The sequence below is a fragment of the Psammomys obesus genome, unplaced genomic scaffold (genome assembly GCF_907164565.1).
Source record: "Psammomys obesus unplaced genomic scaffold, mPsaObe1.curated_primary_1811, whole genome shotgun sequence".
Lineage (NCBI taxonomy): Eukaryota > Metazoa > Chordata > Mammalia > Rodentia > Muridae > Psammomys > Psammomys obesus.
In genome coordinates, this window is record NW_026590062.1 from 6,933,110 (window position 1) to 6,956,993 (window position 23,884).

The 23,884-nt window shown below is 48.4% G+C and overlaps 1 protein-coding gene across 1 annotated transcript in view; it reads left to right on the forward strand.

The window, feature by feature from the left end:
- Positions 1 to 2,968: 2,968 nt before the first annotated feature.
- The window catches only part of Nos1 (nitric oxide synthase 1), an 86,229-nt gene continuing 65,313 nt past the window's right edge, over positions 2,969 to 23,884 (forward strand). Inside the window, exon 1 of the mRNA XM_055605954.1 lies at positions 2,969 to 3,039. The gene's annotated coding sequence lies outside the window, so the exon portion shown is untranslated. The remainder of the gene's footprint in view (positions 3,040 to 23,884) is intronic.

Sequence of the window (23,884 nt, forward strand, 5' to 3'; positions counted from 1 at the left end):
ACCTCTGGTAGAATCAAGCCAGCACAGCACATCAAGTCACCACTCCAGAGAAGCTTTCTGGGAACTGTTGTCCTGCCCAGGTCTGCCTAGTCAATAGCAAAAGTCTTTGTTTGCTTGTTTGTTTGTTGTTTGTTTCCCCTGTTCTTCTTGGGAACATTAGTTCTGCCGAATGTTATTAAAGAACATCCCCAACACCCAGAGCCATCACCCTTCTCTCTGACACTCCCAGCATGGTGGCTTTGATTTCATTCCTCTCCCCTTCTCTACAAGAGAGTAGGCACTTGGGGGTCCTGGACTTGAGCTCAGTCTCATTTTATTTTTAGAGCCTGGGATGGAACCCAGGCCCTCATGCACATCAAAGGAGTGCTACCTCCGAGCCACACACCGCCCCTCTCCCCAGCCAGGATCTGGGTTCTAGTATCCACTATCTCATCCTCTACTTGGGGGGGGGGCGTAGAGGAGGCTGTGGCCAGAGCCTCCAGTACCCCCTCTGTTAGGCAGAAGTTACGAGGGAACCACTTCTTGTCATTTTGGCGACAATTTAATGAACTGTTCAAAACCAGCAACATGAGGAAGGGTCAAAAGGAGAGAGCCATGGTCCTTTGTGACAGAGTAGCTGGTATACAACCTAGGTCTCCTTGTAAAAATGAGGGTGAGTGAGGATAGCAAGACTGTCTGTGTGTCTGTCTATCTGGTGAGGGGGCTCTTTGTGTCTTGGTCTTTACATAAATGTCTATCTCTTTTTCTGTATCTCTTCTCTCTCTCATTTTTTTTCTCTCTCTCTCTCTCACACACACACCTCCTCATGGTGGCAGGCTTCTCCCCGGGCTCAAACTCTGACCTTCCAGCAGGGTCTCCAGAACCTCTTAGCCATGTCCTCACCATCACTTGCACCAGGACGCCTAGCAACAAGAACCAAATTGGGGACAGTGGGATTTCTGTCTCCTTCTCCCCCAGCAGGCAAACTCTGCTTCTGAAGGCACAGACCAGCCTTGGCCCTGAGCCCACATGTCACAGCTCTACCTTCCCTACTGACCACTGGCTGTTCAGTTTCACAGCCAGGATGGAAGATGGCTCATGCTGGACCTGCCGCCCTGACTCCCACACAGCAGGCAGGCACGAGGCTCTGGAGCAGGTGAACCACCAGCCCAGTGGAGAAGCAGCCTCCCTTCCTGGTTTCCTGATTTTTCCCCAGTTGCCATGGTAATTGAGGGAGCAGTGTTGAGACCCAACACCATGGAAGCCCAGTGCTCAACTTTGAGAGGGAGAAGCCAGGCCCAGGCTGCAAGGACCCATCCAGCCTCTTCTTTTGGGATACTCATTTACCCATTGGCATAGAGGCAGTCCTTCCAGTCAGCATCGCCATGGATGGCTGGTTTCTTTCAGAGCAGGTACTGTATGCCAGACACTAAACTAAGAGCATTGTCACCATTGGTTAACTGTACAAGCCTCACCACAGCACAAGACCCATGTCAGGCTCAGGAAGCAGGCTCCAGATCTGGCACACCCAGTCAGGAAGTGGCAGAGCCCTGGAGGCCAATGGAATTTCTCAGGCCCTTCCTGAAGGAGATTCTTCACACCTCACTAGCTTTCTCTTCGGTTTCCCTCCCAGTCTCTCCTCCCCTCCTCATCTTCTCTTGCACCCCTCAAGGTCATACCCCCTTTCCTCAGACTTGATGTGGAAGATATCCAAAGACTGTGAGCGACAAGGAGGGGTAGCCTGGCCCTTGGTTCCCATGCAACTGTACCCTGAGCGTGCTGTGCCTTTGGTGAGACTGAGGGGGGAAGATCAAGCTGGCAGCCAGGTGCCTGGGTGTGTTTGAGTCTGTGTGTTTGGGTCTGAATCCTCCTCTCTTTCCTTGAGTCCACCCCTCCCCGCAGAACACACACACACACACACTCTGTCCCCAAGAGTGTGTGAGCAACAGCGACAGCTAAATGCAAAAACGCCTGTGCAATCTGCCCAGGAAGAAACAGCTTTGGAGACGGGTTTATATGGTTACCCATATGTTAGAGCCCCTAAGAAAGGAAGGAAAGAAAGGGAGCTCTGTGTCTGCCCCTCCCCCAGCTCAGTTCTTGGCCTCTCCTGGTACTGGAGTCCCCCAGACATAGAGGAATAAGACCTCAGGGGGTTTTCCACGCTCCCCCAAGATACCACACCTCCACTCTGCTCCGAAAAACACCAAAAACCAGGCATCTCTTCCAGAACGTCTGCCCACCCAAGAACCAGGGCCAGAACCCAGCCTGGCTTCTGCTAACTCGGCGAGGGGCTTCCGGCCCTGCTCTAGGGACGGTGCTCTAGTTTGTCCCATTAGGGAATCCTACCACCAGGTAGGACAGAAACAATCACCTGCCTCAGCTAGGACCTTCCCTGCCCAAACAGCCTCCCTTTCTGTGGTGGTCACTACATCCAGTCCTCTTCATGGTCCCCCAAATTTTCATTGTGTGTGTGTTGATTTTTTTTTTCCTGATAGGAAAAAAAATGGAAATTAGGTTACATAAAAGATGTATGCTTCCGAGCCCAGAGCGGCCCTTTTAATGAGGGTTGCGACGTCTCCCTCCCCACGCCCATAAACCAGCCGGTTGGACGTCACCGCTAATTCGTTTCAGCGGTGATAGGATAAAGCAGGGACATTAAGAAATAAATTCCCCCTCACGACCCTCGCTGAGCTCGCTGCGCGGGTCCCTGCATACTGATGTAGCCGCGGGGCACGAGCGGCTACTTAGCACAGCGGCTGCTCCGAGGGGCAGCTGCGGTGGGGTGAGCCGGGTCGCGCGTGGGGACGCTGGCAGCCTCTAGGACTGAACTTGGCTAGGCTAGGGCGGAGCGAGGCGGGAGCGAGGGGCTGGGAGGGGGCGGGGAGCGCTCGCTCTGGAAGCTCCTACCCTGTGGCGCTGCCGGAGCCTGGAGCATCCTGCCCCGGAGCGAGGCTCAGGATCCTCCGCGCGCTCAGCAGCGGCAGGAGGAGGAGGAGGAGGCGCGAGACAGGGTTGATCAGCGACATCTATAGCCCTGGAACTGCGCGGGCTTGGAGGCAGGTGAGTTCTCAGCCCCGGACCCAGGCTATCCCACGTCCCTTTTCTCAAACCTGCGCGCCAGCTCAGGCGGGTGGTGTGCGCTCCAACTTGGCTCTCCCTGGCGGCCTGGCTCTCCGGGCAATGGGGCGGACCCCGTTCCAGGAGAGGAGCTACTAGGAAGGTTGGGTCCTGCCACCTCGCTTCAACTTTGCTGGGGCAGGGGACCCTTCCAACGCCACTACCCGCACGTCCCCAGCCTCCCTGTCACAATGGTGGAGATCCAATTGTGACCCCAGGCTATCTTGACCCCAGGCGCGTATGCCGCCTGAGGCTGGGGAATGCACAACCCTTCTCCTCTCTCCAGCTACCCCGACCCCTGCGACCATGTTGTGGACGCTGGCCAGAGTGGGTCCCAGCGGAATGGCGGGCTTGCTGGAGCACTGCTCTTTGGCTTTCCAACTTTGCCCCATCAGCCTTGCACTCCCGCGGCTGGCAGGATCCGGTGAGGCAGCGATTTTCCCCAACCTGGAAAGTTGCACCTCTCCCGCCAAGGAGACTGTTAGGAGCGCCTGGTGGTTCCCAGAGCAGAAGAGAGGCACTCTGCCAGGGCTCAGAATCTTTGCCACACACAGCTTTGCATCCAAGTGGTCCAGGAGCTAGACAGGGTTCCCAGGAGACCCGGCTTCTCTGGTCGCTGCTCACAGACGGTTGGGTCCTTGCAGGACTCTTGGGCCGAGTCCTAGGGAACAGGAAGTGAGAGGCGCGTCCTCACCCTCAGGGCAAGGTTGCCTGAGCATCCACAGCTGTCTGCGTGCTGTGAACCTGGCTTTCTGGAGCGAGTGTGGCTCGCACAGGCGGATAGCCTGAGCAGGGACCTGAGAGGGATTCCCTTGGGGTTCTAATCCTAGAGCTACAGAGCTACGGTAAGTCTCTTCCCATCTCTCAGCCTGTTTTTCTCGTGTGTGAAACAGAGAAGTCGCCGTTTCCTGGGGATCTGTTGGCAAACCTTTAAAATATCGTAGACGTCTGTGTGAAGCTGAGGGCAGGTGCTCGGCACGCGGGAAATATTGCTGGTGGTCGGGTCTGATGCATCCTGAGACAGACAGGTCCTGGGGCCTCTGAGTCTTGAGGTTTTCCGTAAACCAAACCGAGGGTACTCAGGAGGGTGATCAAGGCTGCACCCAGCCCCATCTCCCAGTCTGCCCAGGCAGCCCCTGGGGGGATACATCACGTTTCGTGGTAGATGAGACTCTTGAAAAACCTTGTCTGATTCCCAGGAAACCCCAAACCTCGCTTTGCGCACATACACAGACTGCGAAAGGAGCTCTAGAGAACCCCCTCAGAGGATGAGTCCTCAAAGGTGAGCTGGCAGGAATGATTCGCAGGTGAACCTGGAACGCCCAGGAAGTATCTACCCTAATAATGGGGAAGACGGAAAGGAACTGACCCCTCAGGCCATTCCTCCAAAGGGAGTATGGGGCAATGCAACCCTTTGCACAGCCCCACTCAGACTGAGATCAGAGCAAATAGCAGGTTTTTTGGGGGGAGGCATTAGCACAGCTCCCTGGAGAATTTATTTTCTTGGTTGGAGTTTTGCTTTTGTTTTTAGTGAGGGTTGTTTGGGGATTTGTTTTTTTAAACCTGGAGTGCATGTCAGAATGGAGTAGGGGTCAGGCCGGTTCTTTATCCTTGGGAGTCTCAGCAGACAGGTTTGAGAATCCTTCGCAGGTTCCCCAGAGGAAGCACATTGTCCCCATGATGGTCAATGATGGGCCCCAGCCCAGGTTCTAGAGGAAACTGAGGGACACCCGGCTTTGCGTATGCTGCAAGCTTCTACCGCATGCAGGATGTGTCTGGAATATATTGACTTCCCCAATAGCTAGGACAGCTACCTGAACCTCACTTTGCAGACGTGGAAACTGAGGTAGGGCCCACCAAGCTAGCTCCCCAGAGCCAACCAAGGAGACCTCCACCCAGGTTTGCGGCTTCCTAATCTGGGGGGGGGGGAGGGGTGGCTGAATGCATAGCCTGCCTGACCCTTGCCTCACTTTTATACACATGGCTCTGCTTCTACGTGTGTCCTCACAACCAAATTACCCTCAAACAGACTTAGTAAAGTCTGGTCACCCCTCCCCCAAATCCCAGAACATCCAGGGAAGGAGCAAGCAGTGTAGTGGAGACCTGTTGTAGATTTTGTCTGAAGCTGAGTTTGCTCTGTGGCTGTGCGACCTTCCAGTTGGTCACTTAACATCTCTGTGCTTCAGTCCCATTATCTGTCAAAGGAGAGCAATCACTCCTACAGGAAGCTGTTTTGGAGATGTCTTGATGTCTGTAACAGGGGTTCTGGAGACGCCGGTCATGTGTTCAAGTTGTTGATTTTTCAATAAAAGAGAGAAGAAAACCCAGGTTGCTAAGGAGCAAACATGAGATCTAGAATCTCTTCCTGCCTCTTGATCATTTTCCCCAAACGGCCATTGCCAGCCCCAAAAGGCTCTGTCTTTGTGGAACAACCCTTGGGGAAAGCTGAGAGACTGGGAGGGGTTGTGTACCAAAATCCACGGGGTGGGGTGGGGTGGGGGAGTCTCTTCACCAAGATGCAAGGAACTGTCCAAGGTGCTAGGGAAAAGTGTTCCAAATACGTCCAGCCCTCACAGGGACAAACTGCCTAGGTTTTGAAAGCATGAAGAAATTCGTGCCATGTTCTTGGTGTATGTGTGTGTGGTGTGTATGTGTGTGTCAGGGTGTCTTTTGACAGCTCTCAGCTTGCTGCCTGTCACTCAGATTCCCCGCAGATCTGGGCAGGGATGGGTGTGCTTCAGGATGCAGTTAAGAACCTCAGGCAAGAAGTGTGCCCACGGGAGAGGCTCGCATACTCGGAGGCTCAATTTGGCATTTCAAGAGCAATTTTCACACAGGCTGTTTCCATGAAGGGGTACGCTTCCCCACCCCCAAAGTGGCGTGGGGCTTCGTGGTTAATAACACAAAGGCTACAGAAGGTGTAGACATGCCCTTTTGTCTCCATCTGATGTCTGATCGCCTCTAGACATCCTCTCATCTAGTGAGTGTCACACGCCTGCCCAGCAGACCTGCAACGTCAGAGCCACAAGCTGGAATCAGAGATGCCGAGCCCCTCTGTCTGCAGAGACCTCCTCCCCTGCAGGAGACCTGAAGTGTCTGCACTTGAATAGAGCTTTTCCAGAAGATTCTAAGGCCCTCAGTTCCTGACCTCATTGTACAGAAGAGAAACTGAGGCTTGGAGAGTAATGTGACTTGTCAAAAGTCACGTAGCCCATCTCTGACAAAGTGGGGGAGGGGTGGGGATCCTCACATCTTACCATTTTGCTTAGAACTTGTGGGTGATATTTCACGTTGTCCCCACCATAGAGAAGCCCAGAGGCAGGCATGGGAGAGGGTAGGATTTTTTTTTTCTCTTTTCCAATTGTCCCTGTAAGTCAGTCAGCTGCTGTGTATTCCTCCCACCTCAGCCTTGCTAGATGTTCAGCCCTGAGTTCCCATCTAACAGGAGCCTTTGTCCACTCATTAATTTTAGAGAGAAAGTTCCTTTTGAAGTGACCAATCAGGAATAACTTTAGAATCAAGCAAATATACCCTCATTTGACTGTCACTGTTCTCACCAAAGCACCTGCTCTGTGTTCAGCCCTGGCCCAGCCTTGGCAAGTCTTGAATGTGTCTGTGGAGATTGAGCTCCTGACCCTGGGAAGGAGGAACTGAGTAGATTGCTGTGCTGGGAAGCGGAGCCCGCTTGGAGCTGTTCAGTGCAAATAACACATCAACAGAAAGTGCCGCTAAGTTTCCAGTGTGAGTGTCATTAGCAGGGCTCTTTGGACACATGCCTTGCCATAACTGTATACAGTAAGAAAAGCCAAGAATTAGGGCAGATGCCATGGGTGGTTCCACAAGGCACGTTAACCTGTGTCAGGTGTGACATCACGTATGTTGATGCTGCATGTCCAAGGGCAGGTGCCTGACAAAAGTGGTATGAGTCCCACATTGAAGTTGGCTGGAATCAGGCCAGACAACAGGCCAACCAGCAATGTTGGTATGACATTCCTTCAGGAGTGATGGGAGCACCTTGCCGTCAGGGTGCTATGGCTGAGGGCATCAGGGGAGAATTCTCAGAGGCAGGGCCATCAGAGTTGGTATCCCAGTTTGTACTAATCTCTTTGCTGGCAGGGTATCTTTCCACTATGAGCTGACCACAGCCAAATCATAAGGCAAAGGGGCTGCAGCGAATCAATAGGAGCATCATTCTCGGATGCATCCAGGGACTCAGTGACTTGGGGTGAATGAGCTGTGTTCCCTAACCCTTGGCATGTCATCCATGCAATCATAAGTTCTGTGTGAGATGCCAGGAGTTGGTGGTGGGTCAGCAGAGGCTCAGCATTGTGAAAAGGGGTAGAACCAGATAATCAAAGCAGAAAGAAGGAATCTGAAAGCAAGAGACCTCTTTGATCGGTCAGTTGATTAGTCTGGGCCTTTCCCTCAAGCTCAGCCTCTGTTTTCTATCTGTGAAATGAAGACTATGGAATCCAGTGGGTCCATCCATATAACTGCTGAGATCATGTGCTGGGCTGTCATCCAATTGTGTTTGTTGGTTAGAATTTGGACAGGAGAAGGCTTTTGTTACAGGCTTTTGTTATGTTTGATTTGGTTTATTGATTTAGGTCATCTCGGGAGTTGTACGTATAGCCCATGCCACTTGCCTGACCTCAGAGTTATTTGGGCTGCAAACCCTGGGCTAGTGGCCCTCAGAGCCCCGATGGCATCAATATTCTCTTCTTCACCTGAGAAGTATGCTGCTCGGTCATGGTCCCATAGCTATGCCCAAAGGGAGAGTTATCTGTTCAAATGGAAGACAGGAACCCTTTGCAAGAGTCATGGTTTCTGTGTGCAGTGGGGAGGAGTGTCTGTCTCACATGTTTCCTGTGTTCTGTGCATCACTGAACTTTTCTCCACCTTGTCCCAATTGGGATTTTTCAGGAAGGGGTGGTCCCGAGTCTGGACATCACACTGTGCTTCAGAAGTTTGCCGCTACAGTCCCTGGAATAAATTCTCCAGGCTTTCAGAGACGCCCTGAAGTCATCTCAGCTTCCGTTAGAGACATTGGCCCAATGTCTCAGCACTAAATAACTCTCAGAAATGGCTTCTTTTTTTATTAAAACCTTGAAACCAAATTAAAAAAAAAAAAGATGAGCCTTTCTAGAACCTGTTTTCAATGAGACACGAAGATGGGATTGTGTGTGAAATCAAAAGCTTGTTCAGTCTCAGACTGCAGCAGGCATCATTTCTTAGCTCAAGGCTTTGATTTCTTGTTATAGACAAGAATCAGGTAGATTGCTTTACGGAGAAAGCCTTGAACTCCTAACTGCAGCCAGATTTCCTAAGACAGGGGATGGCATTGGGAAAGGATAAGATGGTCTCTTTTTTTCTTCTTCTTTCTTTCTTTCTTTCTTTCTTTTTTTTCTTTTTTGACAGTGATTTTTCAACCTATGGGTCATGACCCCTTTGGGGTCACATATCAGATGTCCCGCGTGTCAGATATTTACATTGTGATTCATAACAGTAGCAACATTACAGTTATGAAGTGGCAACAGAAATAATTTTATGGTTTTGGTTCCACAGGATGAGGAACTGTATTAAAGGGCCAGAGCATTAGGAAGGTCGAGAACCATCGACCTAAGCTGTCTAAGGGTCTACGAGGCATCCGATTGCCAGCCTCTAGACATAAGGCCTGCGGTGTGTATAATCAGCCCTGTTTAGCCATAAAAATACCATCAGATCTCATCAGACTGCCTTCCATCCTGGGAAATTTAAGTGGGGGAAAAAAGTAACTTATAGATAGATTTCAGCGGCAACTGACGTCTTCTGGGCTCATTTGTCTCCCTGATGGTTGGAGCCGTAGCTCAGCCCTGAAATACTCAACAAGTGAAATGAAATCCAATTACAATCACGAGCCAGTGTTCAGGTAGCCGACAGAGTCAGGAACAGACCTGCTGACAAGGCCAAGTCTTGGCCTCTCACTTCCCCCTCCTACGATGCAGTCACAGAGATGAGACCCCTTTATTTTCTTACAAAGCGCGACAGAAGTTCACCAGTCCAGACAGGTCTCCTGGCTGGGTGGTTTTTTTTTTTTTTCTTTTATTATTTTTATTTTTTATTACCTGGGTGCTTTTATTATCTTTTTTACCAGACATTCGGAACTCTGATATGCGGATAAATGCAGCGTGAGTACTAAATCAATCAATCCCTATGGCTTGAGAGAAAAAGCAGACAGGGCCATCGAGATGCCTCAGCAGATAGAGTGATTTGACGCCAAGTCTAACGTAATGGCCAGAGTTCAATCCCCGTAACCCGAAAGGCTGGCCTCCCGAAGCATGATGTTGATTCCAACTCTCCCTAGTGCTAACCCCTGCATTCCAGAGAGGAGGCCTCTCCAGGAGTGGAAGATAGAGAAGGGTTATGATAACACCAGTTAGAACAATACACGAGCTCTGTTTTGCGAAAGACATGGGTGAATCAGGCTGTTTCTAGTGTAAACCAAAGCTACTGTCAAAGGCATGTGTCCTGCACTCAGGCTGGAACTTAGGACTCACTGTGGCTGGGAGGCAAGATGTCAGCTTCTCTCTCAAGTGATGAGACTTTGGCTTCCTGTGCAGACTGGCATTAAAATTAAACACACGCACACATGCACTCACACACACACACACATGCACAGAAAACACCTCACTGGATATTGAGTGACATTTTTAAGAACACAGACGTAGCATTTAAGAATTCAGGGCTGAAAATGTGGTGTGATGGCTCATCCCTGAAATCTAGCATTCAGGAGACTTAGGCAGAAGGATTGTCCCAAGTTTGAGGCCAGCTTAGACTACTGAATGAGAACCTGTCTCAAAAAAAAAAAAAAAAAAAAAACCCACACAATAATAAATAATACATTATATTAATAATTGTTAAAATTCACTTATTTATATAATATTATAATTATATCATTGTCATTGTTACTAGTCAGGCTGAAACATGATATCTTCAACTTATTTTAAGATGGTTCACTGTAAGAACCAGGGTCTGTCTCAATGGTAGAGCATTTGACAAGCATAAAACATTATACCAACACATATGCAAGCCCTGGATTTCAGACAAATAAGTAAAGACAAACAGGTAGATGAACAGACGGACAGGATGGTAAATGACAGATGACTGGATCCATAAATAGCCTGGAGGTAGCTTAAAAGATGCTTTGATGAGGACAGATGAGCCAAAATACAAATGTAAACAGTTATGGAATCTAATGGAAACTTTGAGGGTGTTGCTGGTCATTCAGGGTTTCTGTGCTTATGTATTTGGTGCTCACTTCGGAGGCTGAAGTGGGAGGAGTTCAAGGTCAGCCTTCAACAGCAAGACCTTGTCTCAACTTTGGAGCAAAGGGACGTGTGTGTGTTTGTTTGTGTGCATGTCTGTCTATGTGTGGATGATTTCCTAAACAGTTGAGAGGTGTAGTTTCAGTGAAACTTTTTTTCTCATTCAATTTCCTGATCTTTTAGAAGAATACTATTAATAGCCTGAGCTATATGAGACCTTACCTAAAAGTAAGTAAATAAATAATAAAAAATTTAGTTTTCCTATTTTCCAACATCACCCCACATATACAGGCATACACACACCCCTGAACACCCACTCTTTCTTCCTTCCCTTCCTCTTCCTTTTTCTGAGAGACTCACCCCCTTCCCTATCTTAGGTTTAGTAAAGAGTTATCATTTTTTCCAGACAGCCTCTCTTTGCATCTGTCCCTGGGCATTTTAATTAAGGCTGTGGGTCTCTGCTTTCTGAAGACTGGTGACAGTGTCATTCATGGCTCTGTAAGTCCCCACCTAGCACTCTTTTTCTCCAGGTTCATCATCAAATGGACACTGAGCCACTAGCATGTAGCTCTACCAGCAGCAGATCATGTCCTGGGCCTCCTGCACTTCACTCTAGTGTTGGTTTCTAAGTTCTTTCCTGGACCAGTGTGACATCCTGGCCATGCTCACAAGCTCTGTTTGTGCTTCTGGCTCTGTGGGGTTGTTCGTACAACAACCATGACCTCCCTGGTGACAATAAGCTTCACCTAGGCTCAGGCATGTCACTTCTGGAACCTCTAGCCCTGTGATTTCAACCATGAACCACTAGGCACCTCCGAATGAGCAATAATGAAGATGAGGACTCAGGAGCTAGTTCAGGCCAGGTTCAAGTTCAACCCTGTAACCTTGGGCAAGTAGCTCAGAAGCCTCGTCCAAGCCTCCTTTTTCTCTTGTGGAGGCCAAGTTAAACCACCTCACCTCACATCTCATGCTATTGTGATCATCAATTAGCTACTTGGGGCACACCAGCAAAGCCAACAGGCAAAGACAAAGATGGGACCACTTTGGTTCAGCACAGAGTATGGCCATACCATCAGAATTCCCTCTGAGGCTCTTATCCCAAGACACAGGGGAGGGTCGGGGGAGGGTTTGCTGCTAATATGTGAGCAGGGCACAGAAAACAGCTGTGGCTGGGGGAGGGGATCCAAGATTATCTATGAACCCATTCTTGACTGACAGTTAATGGCTCTGACAAAGAGGGTGATGTAAATGGGAATTATGAGAAGGAAGCAGGACCCACCCAGCTGAAGGAGCAGGCACAATGTTTTAGGAGAGTCCAGGAAGGTGGGGTTGGAGTAGGTTGGGGACCCCTGAGAAAGGAGCACACAGTCTGCCAAATGCACAGTGTCTGGCCAGTATCATGCCAGAGGCATGAGATGGATAGAGGCTGAGGAGATGGTTCAGATGGTAAAGGCCATGTGCCTAGCAAGGGTCTGGGTGGTAGGGAGCTGGCCTAGTGAGACTCTAGTGTGGGATTCCTGCAGACAGCGGTGGATTTCTGGCGGGGTCTGGGAAGTTAGGGAGCCTCAGCCAGAGGCACGAGCTGAACAGAGATTGTTCACATTCAGGAGACCCTGTGAGACACATCGATCTTCCAAGAGACCCTAAGACCCAGTTTTTTTTTGTTTTTTTTGTTTTTTGTTTGTTTGTTTGTTTGGTTGGTTGGTTGGTTGGTTTTTTTTTTTGGTCCCTCATTAACGAACTCCAAAAGATGCCTTCACTATTTCCTTCTAAGACTCACTTTATAAGGAGGCTTAAATGGGGCCTTCCCTCCAAAGCGCTGGCAGGAAACAGGTGTGAAGGAGGCTGGTGGTGGCCAAGGGTAGCCAGGAGTTCAAGCGCCATCTAAGCCAACACCGCCACCCACCCCAGCTGTGTTTGACAGCTGCGTTCATCTCAGACTTGAGCTGAGCTGTAGATTTCCAGGCTCTTCCTACCTAGGTGCTTCTCGACTATCCTCAATCAGCCCAGAGAGTTACAAATCACTCCACCTTCCCTCTTGGCAAACCACCCTTAAGATGAAGAACGAACGGGGCATCTGAAGAAATCTAGGCTTGATATGAGCACATCCTCCATGGAGGTAAGCCTCATGTTTCTATCTTACATAAAACCTCTGTTTTTCAAACGGAAGGGGGACTCAATATTGTGAAGCATGCACCACTCACCTGTGTACCTGTGGGCTGTTATATATAGACTCTGGCCAGAGCCTTTTTGAAAACCATCATATCCTAGATCAGAAATGCTTTTGTTCAGAGCGGGTTGTCGATTGAGCTGAAATTGGAGTTTCATTTGAAACTGTCATCTTTGTAGGTCACAGAATTGTCGAAAAGTGACGTTTTGCATGGTTTGGCCTAATATTATCACACTTGCTACCTAGAAGTCTCCTATTGGAGGCTTTGAGGGATTGACTGCCTGAAGGTGAATCAGGCATTTATGGAGTAAACTGGACTCACGTGTCTCAAATGACCCTGTAGGTCCTGTGCATGTGAACCTGAGGCTCCTGAGGGAAGAGTCTGGTGGGGCTTGTAGGTTGGTATCTCTGTCTGACGTGGTATTGGTGATGTGGGCCTGTGGACTGGGCTCTGGGGAGCAGGACACCACATGATATCCATCCCTGGGGATTTCACAGACTTCACCTAAACCCCTCTCTTTTCAACATTCTCTTTAAAAAAAAAAAAAAAATCCGTGATTGGTTTTCCAAGCCTGTGAAGTTGAATTGACTCCTCCCCCTTTGTCAGGTGACTTCAACACCTCCCTGCAGCTGCTGGAAGGAAGTGAAGGGATTTTGGCCTCATCCCTCCTTTGTGGCAAATTCCTACTGGAACTGTCATGCACTGGGCAGCCTGGGCTCGTTTGTCCTTAGCTTTATACTTAATGGCTCCATTCCTGGGTTACTGGAGTACTGAAGATGTGCCAAGCCCATGTGATTTGCTTAGAATGCAATAAGCCCAAGAAACATGACCTCTGTCTGCAAGGAGCATCCAACCTCACAGCTCATTTGATTGGTTGGATTGTTTGGTTCTGTTTTGGGAACAAGGTGGTTACTCAATAAAAACAGTTGCTGAGAAGATTGTAGCAGGGTTTTCTGAGACTATGATCCTTACTTTAATTTTATTGTCATAGTTTAAAAATACTACCCTTGCAACACTGACAGATGATAACCTTCTATCATGCTCATGAAACTGATCTTTGAAACAATTACTTTCTGAAGTGACTCACCTGCCTGGCCAGCACCTATGAGTTCTTCTGTTCTTCATCCTAAGATGCAGGTTGTACTTGAGGCTGATTCACTAGGAAGGGAAGGGAAGCAGTTTGTAACCATTTGTAACTATTCAGAATAGTCTAGAAGCAACCAGGTAGGAAAAGCCCAGAAATCTGCAACCCACATTCTCAGATTCCTGGGGAGGTGCAGAAATGAGTGAGAGTCCGGGTGGGTCTGAGGGTCCTGAGTTTGATCCCAGCTCCAAGAGTCTGAGAGACACTCTGAAGTCTGTCCCCAGCTGTGAGTGCAAACTCAGCTGTCAGCTTCAGCCACATACTTCTCCCCTTGGTTGCTTCCTGGGGCATTTGGGAAGCTACAACACTGAAGACTCTTTCCTTGTAGGAACTCACAGGCACCTGACTCCAGTGTCCTGAGTTCCCTGAGCCCTCAGGTCATCCCAGACTCCACAGAGCAGCTGAAGTGAAAGGCACAGAGAGTCCCCTCAACTTCCAGTTCCTGGAGCTGCAGGTCACCTCTGCAGTCAGGCTGCTAAGACATGAACATGCAGTGCTAACTGGAAAGTGATTAAAAGGCAAAGACTGAAAGTTTAGACAAACTCAGTTTGTGTTCCGACTGCTGACCCCAGCTACTTCAGCTGCCTCTGTTAATGTCTTTGAGTCCTATTTCTGTCTATAAAGAGGAGATAAATAATCTTATCTTTTAGGATTTTTTTTTAAAGTTCAGTTAGATTACTCAATAAAGTTCCTGCTAGAGCTAGAGCTAGAGCTAGAGCTAGAGCTAGAGCTAGAGCTAGAGCTCAGTTGGCAGAGTTTTTGCCTAGCAAGATGTCTTAGCTTTGATATAAGCCAGGCCCGGTGACTTATATCTATAATCCTACCACTTGGAAGACAGAGGCAAGAGGATCAGAAGTTCAAGGTCATCCTCAGCTATACAGTGAATTCAAGGCCAATTTGGGATACATGAGGCCCCCATCTTAATTAATTAATTAAAATTAAGAGGCTCTATGTAAAAATGTTCAGAATATTAAGGTCAAACATTTAGAATCGGCACAATTCACCCATAATACTACTAATGTTATGTGTTTTAAACATAATTGTATTTAGTAGAAAGTATTTCTGGAAATTGTATTCAGCAGTAAGTATTGTATGCTTCCAGGCTGATGCCTTCTAAGAAGAGAGTGAACTGTATCATTAAATTCTTCAATTAAAAGTAGACTTGTTCTGTCTGAGAGCCATGTGGGCTGCAGATGTATATTGAGCCCATACCTACCCTTGGGACTAGTTTATCCTGTCCTGAGTACTTGTCTCCACATCCATTTTGTTACAGGGCAACTGCTAATGCCATAAACTTTTACTCAGATTTGACCTAGTTACATTTATTGTTACTATGGACATAGGTATCTTATGAGGGGGTATTGCCACATCTGTTGTTGTATTTTCTATTTAGTAGATTCTCCCTTTGCTGAAATTCTTCTGAAACTAATTCTGGACCCTCTGGATATAGTGACATGTTTACAGGAATCTTTGAAGTTAATAGGCTCAGTTCTACCACCAGTCCCTTAAAATACAGGTTTTTACCCTGCTTCCTTCCGGAAACGCATTTTCCCGCATTTTGGGCTAGCTTCTCTTTCCCAGGCTGTATCCAAGTGTGGTAGGCAGGAGATGGGGGTGTTGTCTGAGTCTCTAGTTAACACTCAACTGTAATTTGGGGCATGCTGTTCTCAATGTCCCCTTAAAGTGAAGGGCCCAACAGTGCCATTACAGTTGACCTGATGGTTTATAAAGTGTTCTCTACAGTATCCATCTGCTCCAGTTTTTACAGAATCCTCAGGAACCATTTCTGACTACCTTTTCAATTTCACAAGAAAATTGAGAGTCAGATTGTTAGATTACTGACATAGCATCAATCTGCTGAGCAGGGACAATGCCAGAGAAGAAGCCAAATCAAATATATTTCCTGTCATCCCCTCGGGTTCTCAGAATGGTGGTAGTCAAGGATCACAAAATGTTGAATCCTGCAATCCTGCAGGCCACAGTTAAATCATGCATCAGGACTCGGGAAGCACAATTCCACAAAATGACTTTTGTTCATTCTTATGATTTTCTTCCATCGCACAAGCCTACGTTCCTCTAGGAGATGAATCCCTACCCCACCTACAGGAAACTGAAGGCAAGAGACCTCTGAGAACACTGCCCTCTCCCCCAGCCCTCTGTCCAATCAGTCACATCTCCAGGACACACCTTCCTCCTCCTCTCTGCATCCTGCCCTCTTTCTTGCTCCCCAACTGTCACCATCCAGTGCCGAGCATGCAGTATCTGGGATTGCACTGGCCTGGGCTCCTATGGCCAGCCTGGGATTTTCTCCCATCTTCCAGCCAGCAGCAGATAGAGCAGTCCTTACAAACCCAGAATCTTAGCACAGCTCACATAACGGTGCCTCCGAGGTTCACCATCATTGTCAGATGGTGTTTTTAGTCATTGTACAGAGTTTTTTATTAGAAAAAACTCAGACTCTAACAATTCTCAACCCATTCTGTGCTATCTGTCCACACAGATACCAGCACTGCTGTCACCTCTACCTTAGGCTTTGTCATGACGCTTGCCTGTGTGTACTTAGTGTGTTTTGCTTACAGCCACCCCACAATTTCCCTCTCTCTCCTGCTAACCTCTTCCTCCCCAGCATCATCCCTTTTCTACTTTAATATCCTAAAAATTCCTATTCTAGACTTCACATGAGAAAAAACTCCCCACCTTTGATTTTGGAGGGTGGTGTTTTGAGATAGAGCCTCACTGGGTCGCCCAGGATGGCCTGGACTCATGGTGCACATTAGCCTTTATTTGCCTTTCTGAATCTGGCTTATTTCATTTAACATAATGATTGCCAGTTTATCACTGAAACAAAATGTGTACTTTTATTCTTATGAATAAACAAACTCCATCACACACACATACATGCTCTACTTTTTCTTTAATCTGCTCATCTGCCAATGATCATCTTCACTGCCTGTATTCCCTGACTGTTGCAAATAGTTCTGAGGCATTGAGTTTTGTGTATCTTGGCAACTAACTTAAAGTGGCTCTCCAGGTGACAGGAGTGGTACACGTGAGCCTCAGGAGCACACACCCACTTAATTGTCACCCTTCAACATTCCCAGTTTACAGGTAAGGAATCTGAGGCTAGCAGAAAGTGGAGCTCAGTCCCAAGTTCTTGTCTTTCTGGCTCCAGATTCATGGCTTTGACCTCTACCCAGGGACCGGGCAGGCCCAGCCAGGGTGAGAGATGAGCAGAAGGAAGCAGAAAAGGCTCCGCTCTGAACTCTGGAACTTTCTGTCATTGTGACGGATGTGGTAGCACACAGGTGTCTGAGCTAGCTCTAGTAATTGAGTTTTATGAGGCCAAGCCAAGATGAAGGATCCATGGTTCCCCTCATCTCTTCCAGCATGGGGGCAGACAGTGACAGACTCACCCCTTCCTCACATTGCTGGCTCACCACCAAGTCCTGGGGCTTGAGCGTCTCTGCCTGTGGCTCTCGGGCTCAGAGCATTGTCAGTTCTGCTCTTTATACATTCCAAGGAATGCCGTGGTTCTGAGGACAGGCACTCAGTCTTCTGGGAATCAGGGTCAATCCATATATCCACAGTACAAACTGAACAACATACCGAAGACTCTCAGCAGAAAGATGAACACTCAACAGTCAGAGTCAGCTACACCTTAAGTGCACAGGTCCTTTTCTTGGATACATCCCTAGTCTGTAGCATATTAGAAAAAACTCTAACAACTCTCAACCCATTCTGTGCTATCTGTTCACACAGATACCAGCAACTCTCAACCCATTCTGTGTTATCTGTCCACACAGATACCAGCACTGCTGTCACCTCTACCTTACAGATGGGACACAGACTCAGGGGTGCTAAGTAAATTTCCCATCATCACAAAGCCAAGTAAAGACAGCCTTGTCCTTGTTGAGAAAAGTGATATTTAAAAATAATAATCAAAATAATAATTAAAAATAATCAAAGCAGTTAATCAATAATCAAGTATAAAAAGAATATCCAAAAAGTAAGGTTCCCATTTACACCCAAATCCCACCCTTCTCTGAGAAGTAACCACTGGTGTCAAGGGCCTGGGTACTTCTCCAGAAATATTTGCTGTATGTCAAAGCTCACATGGAAAGATGGACAATTTGGATATATGAGTAGATGTAGTTTCTCTGTGTAGCCTTGGCTATTCTGGAACTCACTCTACAGACCAGGCTGGCAAACTCACAGATCCACCTGCCTCTGCCTCCTGAGTGCTGGGATTAAAGATGTGCGAACCACTGCCTGGCAGAGTACTATATCTTGAATGTCATTCCTCAGTAACTTTTTAAAAATATTTTTATTCTTTGAGAACTTTATACATCATGTTTTGATCAGATTTGTCCTAATCCTCCCAGATCCACCCCATCTCCCTGCCCACACCCAACTTCATGTCCCTCTCTCTCTCCCTCTCCCTTTCCCTCTTCCTCTCTCACCCATAGACTCCAACATGGGCTACACACATACTCCTGAATGTTGGGCCATGCCCTGGAGCAGGATCAACCTACCAGGAACCACACCCTTAAAGAAAACTGACTCTTCCTCACCCAGAAGCCATTCACTGTCAGTATATGCGGGACCGTTGGCGGGCTTGATCTTGTACAGGCAGCCACTATGAGTTCATGGGGGCAGCAGCCTGTCATACACAGGAGACAGGTTTTATTCCAGTCCTCCCCAGCCTCCAGCTCTTACAATCCTTCCACACCCTCTCCTGTGATGTTCCCTGAGCTTTGGCGGGGGTGGAGAGTGGCCTAGATGTCCCATTTGTGGCCGAGCATTCCACTGACACTTATTCCCAGCACTTTGGCCAGTTTTGAGTCTCTGCGTTAAGCCCACTCACTGCACAAAGGACAGTCTCTCATGATGTCAGAGAGCTGCGCTGACCTGTGAGTAGACAGGCAGAACTTTAGAGAGCTATGTGATACTAGGTCAGTTTAGCAGCATGAAGGATCCTTACAGACTATCCCCACCCTGGCTTCATACCTGCCCAGAATGACAGAGCAACGTATCTAGTGTTTTCCTTGACTGATTAATGGGTCCTCAAACATGTGTATGAATGTATGCACAGATGTATGTATGTGCATGTGTGCGCACGTACTCATGCCCGTGTGTCTATTCATGCGTGCATGTCTACCTGTGTGTGTCCATTGGTGTCCTATATGCTTTATCTGAAGGAGGAAGTCCAAATTCTCAGTAGCCACACCAAAGAAGGCATGTGCGTTTTAAATCGAAGGCCAATGTTGTCAAATATTAAAGGAGTCTGTACCTGGCAACAGTGGTAGAGAGGACCCATCCCCTAGACATCCCCTGGCCACAGGGTTCAGGCTTCCACAGTCGTCCTCCAACCTGACTCAAAGCTGAAACTCTTCCTGTCCAGAGGTGGATTCAGTCTGCGAAATCAAAGTCATCCTCAGCAGGCTACAGCCACAAAGTAGGGGTTCCACCATTGCCTGGGGATTCACTATAGGACCCAGAGACTCATCCCTGGAATCCCCAAAGCACAAGGTGCCAGCACACCCCGCTGACTTGCGGGGGTGTGGCAGGCTTGGGGCTCTGGCTTGCTGGTGTGGGAGAGATTGCTTCAACTTGGATCCTAAAAGGCTGCAAATTAGTGACTCAAGAGACCACGGAGGTTGGCTGCTTGGGGTATTGTTTAAAGGGGGCACAGCTTTGCATCTTTTGTTTGTATGGGGGTGTGTGTGTGGCTGTGTCTTGTGCTTTTTTTAAGACTTGGGAACTTGAGATCTGTTTTTTAAGAAAGGTTGGAGGGAGACAGCCGCAAGGCCGTGACCCTGAGGGTGACCTTGTGGCTACACAGAGTGTGAGCAGCTGCAGGTTCACAGGCTGGGCTTTGTTTTCCTTAATGCTGTTCACAGAAAACATAATACAGCCGTGGTTGGGACCTAAGCAATACAGCATTCCAGGATTCGGAACAGTGACAGGGCGGGAGCACCAGCCTCTGACCTGCTGGGCCTGGGAAGCTCCAGCTGTGGGTATCCGCCCCTCCCAGAATACAGTTATTTACATGTACAAATTTACCCTGCATGCATGTTTCTCACCTGACAGCACGTGCGGTGGCTCCTTTCTGATCTGTAGATACCCATCTTGTTCTCTGAAACATACTCCTTAAGGGTAGATGTGAGGTTTCATCAGACACCTAGAGGGCAGGGTTCCAGGCACTAGACACTGTTAATCTAGGACACATCCTCTTCTAACCTCTCCTGTGAAATGATGGGTTTTTCTCTCCCATGCCTGTTCCCAGCTAAGTCTCCAGTTGACTCTTAAGGGACAAGAGGGAGGACAGACTCCAGGGACCTAAGTGACATTTATTTATTCTTTGGGTGGGCATGCTTGCCACAGCCACATGTGGGGGTCAGAGGACAACTTACAGGGGTCTGTCTCCTCCCACTTTATGGGATGTGGGGACTGAACTCCGGTCATCAGGCTTGGTGACAAGTGCTTTTACCTACTGAGCCATCTCACTGGCCCAATAGTCATAGGTTAGACCCACATCGTCTGGAAACAGTGCAGTAAGAGCTCTGGTAAAGTGGTCAGCTTTGTGGTAATCACACTGGAAAAACTTATTAAAGGGTGAGAGAGAGGGTTTAAATTTATTAACGTGGTAGTCCTAGCCCTTGGAAAGCCGTCATTTGAGGGGGTCATGAGGTCAACACCAGCCTGGTAAAAACCTAATCCAGAAAAAAAAAAAGTTTTGACATGTTTTGAGATCTTCTCATACAAGTCTTTGAAGGCCAAGGTGCAGCTGGACTCTTTCAGAATCCCGTAGCCAAATATACCATGAGCAGCCAAAGCCAAACCTACCATGAGCAGCTGCCATTCCGGGGCCACCTGGCCACCCCACCATCTCACGTGACTGGTCAGCTCAGAAACACAATCCTCGCCCAAAGGGAGTAAGAGAGAGTTTATTTTGGAGCCAAATATGAGTGACCACAGCTTGGGGACAGAGATTCATGTCCCCCAAATCCCATGTTCTTCTGTGAAAGCAGCTACCTGAGATTTTATTCACCACACAGCAGAAGAGCCTGAGAGTGTTTACCAGGCTCATTAGTGGGGACACAGGTGGGCAGTCCCAGCAAAGCTGGGGAGACTTTGCTGGAGGGTTATGTAACGTCAGGTGACGTCTTTAGCTTTTGGATCGGTGGCGCTATTGGCCAAATAAGAATACAAGTTTTGATAGTCATAAGCACATTTTTTCCCCTGACACAGGGGTGGGCAATAGGCAACTTTCAAAGGCACCAAAGAGATGATTTGACTCTGATCTGCAACATTCTAACTCTTCATGTTCTCAAGGTTGAGTCCTTCAGCCTGTAAACTTGTAACAGGAAGATTCTCTCTCTCTCTCTCTCTCTCTCTCTCTCTCTTCTCATCTCCCCACCTTCTTTCTGGGAACTTCAGATACCTGTTTTTAAGTCTGAGTTCACAACACTGAATGTGCCCCTGCCCCCCCGAATCTTCAGACCTCTGGTCCCCGTTTTTCAATGGACAAGCTATATACTAGGGATACTCAATGGCTCTTCTTCATACCAGTCCAGAAATGGAAAGTGCTAGAATTGGAAAATCATAACAAACCAAGACACATGATACCCCAAAGCCGTTTACAGTCATCATACATGTGTGAGGAGAGCCCCCATGTGGGACCATGACTGAATAGAGCTGAAATGTGAAGCCGAAGTGGAGGAAGTGCTTTGGGTAGAGATGGGGTGTCATGTCTGAGATTGTCATTCCAACTGGGGCTAACACTGACTATTAAACTTCCCTGGAGTCTCCTTTCCTCTCTTCCTCATAAGAGCCTGTTGATAACTTAGCCGAACAAAAAGTACTTCCTAAGTTTAACCTTCTAAAACAAACAACAGAAAACTAACAAGGAGCATTCACATCTGCAACTCTGTTGGTCCTCAATGCAAGCATGAGAGTGACTCTTTATTCCTACTGTGGCTGCAAGGATCAAATGAGAGAAACTCCCATGCGGAGGGCTTGGCACCCTTCCTAGCCAAGAACTCCCACTGTCCCCTTTCCTTCCATTGTAGAAATGAGGCTCAGGGAGGAAAGCTGCCCACTCAAGGTCACACAACAAGGAGGTGGCGTCAGACTCACCCTGTTTTGGCTGCTTCCTTCTCCCTGGCAGTCATCTCCGACAGTCAGCCTCTTATTTCCTCACAGCAAGGTAAAAGAAAATAAATACACCCAGAATGCGTGAAGTACTCAGTGGAGGCTCAGTTCCAAGTGTGGTTTCCATGGTATGTACTGTGTTGAGTGAGAGAGAGAAAGAGAGATTTGTTTAGAATCCCAGCTCCAGAAGGTGTAGGCAATGTGGCTGGCCGTTCAGCCTAGTTTCTATCTCCCTGTAGATGAGGCTCCCACATCAACCAGGTGAGCATCTTCAAGTGTGATTTGCAGGAAAGAGTCCTCTTACAGACTGATAGAGGAAAACACACACAAACACATGCACGAGCGCGCACACACATGCACACCGAACCACACTGATTAAACCTAGGGGGCTGAAATCATCAAGTTACATAATAACAACCAGAGGCCAGTTTTCCTGAGTGTTGGTCCTCTTCTTGGCATTGCTGGGCCTGTGTTTTCTGTGCTGTTGAATTCTCCAGGTTAATCAGTAGAGTGATTGCTAATTGGGAAACCGTTTCACAGATAAGGGAAATGAGGCTCGGGGTAAATAAGGAGCCCACTCAGAAACACAGACAGAGCCAGGGAGCACTTTAGCCAGTTTCTCAGAAACCCGGGGGAATTGGATGTTTGCAAAGCAGGACAAATAAGTATCCCTAGGAAGCTCCCTATGTCTTGCTGCAAAGGAGAGTTGAACCTGACCCTGGTCAGGAAAGAAATGAATCATGATGGGAGATAGAATGGTTCCTTTAGAGAGAAAAGGAAAGCCAGAACACTGTGGGGTTAAGACTGTGATGGATGCTGGGAGGAGCAGGTGGGCCTGTAATCCCAGCTGAGGCAGTAGGATTGCAAGTTCAAGGTCTGCCAGAACTACAGAGTGAGTTCAGATTTAGCCCTGGGTAACTTCATCAGACCCTTTCTCAAAATAAAAATTAAGGAGGTTGGGGATATAGTCCAGTATACAGGAATCCCTGGGTTCCACTCCCAGTACCACATGAAGAAAGGGAGGGAGGGACGGACAAAGAGAGGAAAGAATGGATCCTAGCACCAGGCAAGATCCCCACTTGTTTCTATAAGACAGGAGAGACAGAGGCCAAGATGAGCATTGTTGAGGGTGGTGACACGCTTTTTCTTTCCACCTATGGCTGTGGTTTGGTCCCCAGAGGGCTCACGGAAAGCTAAGGAAGCAAGAGAGCAATGCCATCCTCCTCAACAAGGAAGGGCATTGGTGATCGTGGGTACTTTTCCCTACAAACCAGAGCTTGGGCAGCAGGATGCTAAAAAATACTCAGTCTGCTGACACACGGGCCACACACAGCAGAGAAATGCCACAGCGTGAGGGCGATGCATGAGTACACAGAGAGAAACACACACACAGAGCAGCGCCAGATGGAGAAGGCAGCCTGGGCTGGGCCAGCGATTTGATTCGTTACTCCCCAGCCCACACAGAGCTGCTGGTGGGGTTATGTAATTCAAGCTGCGAAAAACGCTAACCAGCCTCCTTCAAGGGGCCCTCTGGGGGAGGGGCACCTCCCTCGAAAGACAGGTGGGGTCTCTGCGGTCAACTCCTGTTCTCAGGGGCAGCGGGCACTCGGCACTCTCGTCAGCTGACTGGGCCCTGGGAAGTTCCTAAGAGCGAACCAAGGCCCTTCAGTTTGTTAGTCATGGGGGAAGACAGGTGTCCCTCCTTGTATGAGGCATGATGAGAATGCTGTAAGGCGTCTAGGGATACAGGTGGAAACACGGCTTGGAAGAGAGGAGAGAAATGGGTGAAAACATTGGCGCGTCCCCACCACACGCACACAGACACCACTCTCTATACCTGTCGGATCTGAAGTACCGCCACACTACAGCTTCGCCCTGTTGGCCCCCAAATTCCAACACCAGGACTACTGATGGTCTGAAAATTGACAGCCTTTTAGAAAAGTAAACGCGGAGCTTCAAAAACATCCACCTAGAGTAATTAGCAGGTAACTTTCCAAGTTCAGACTTGAAAGGGA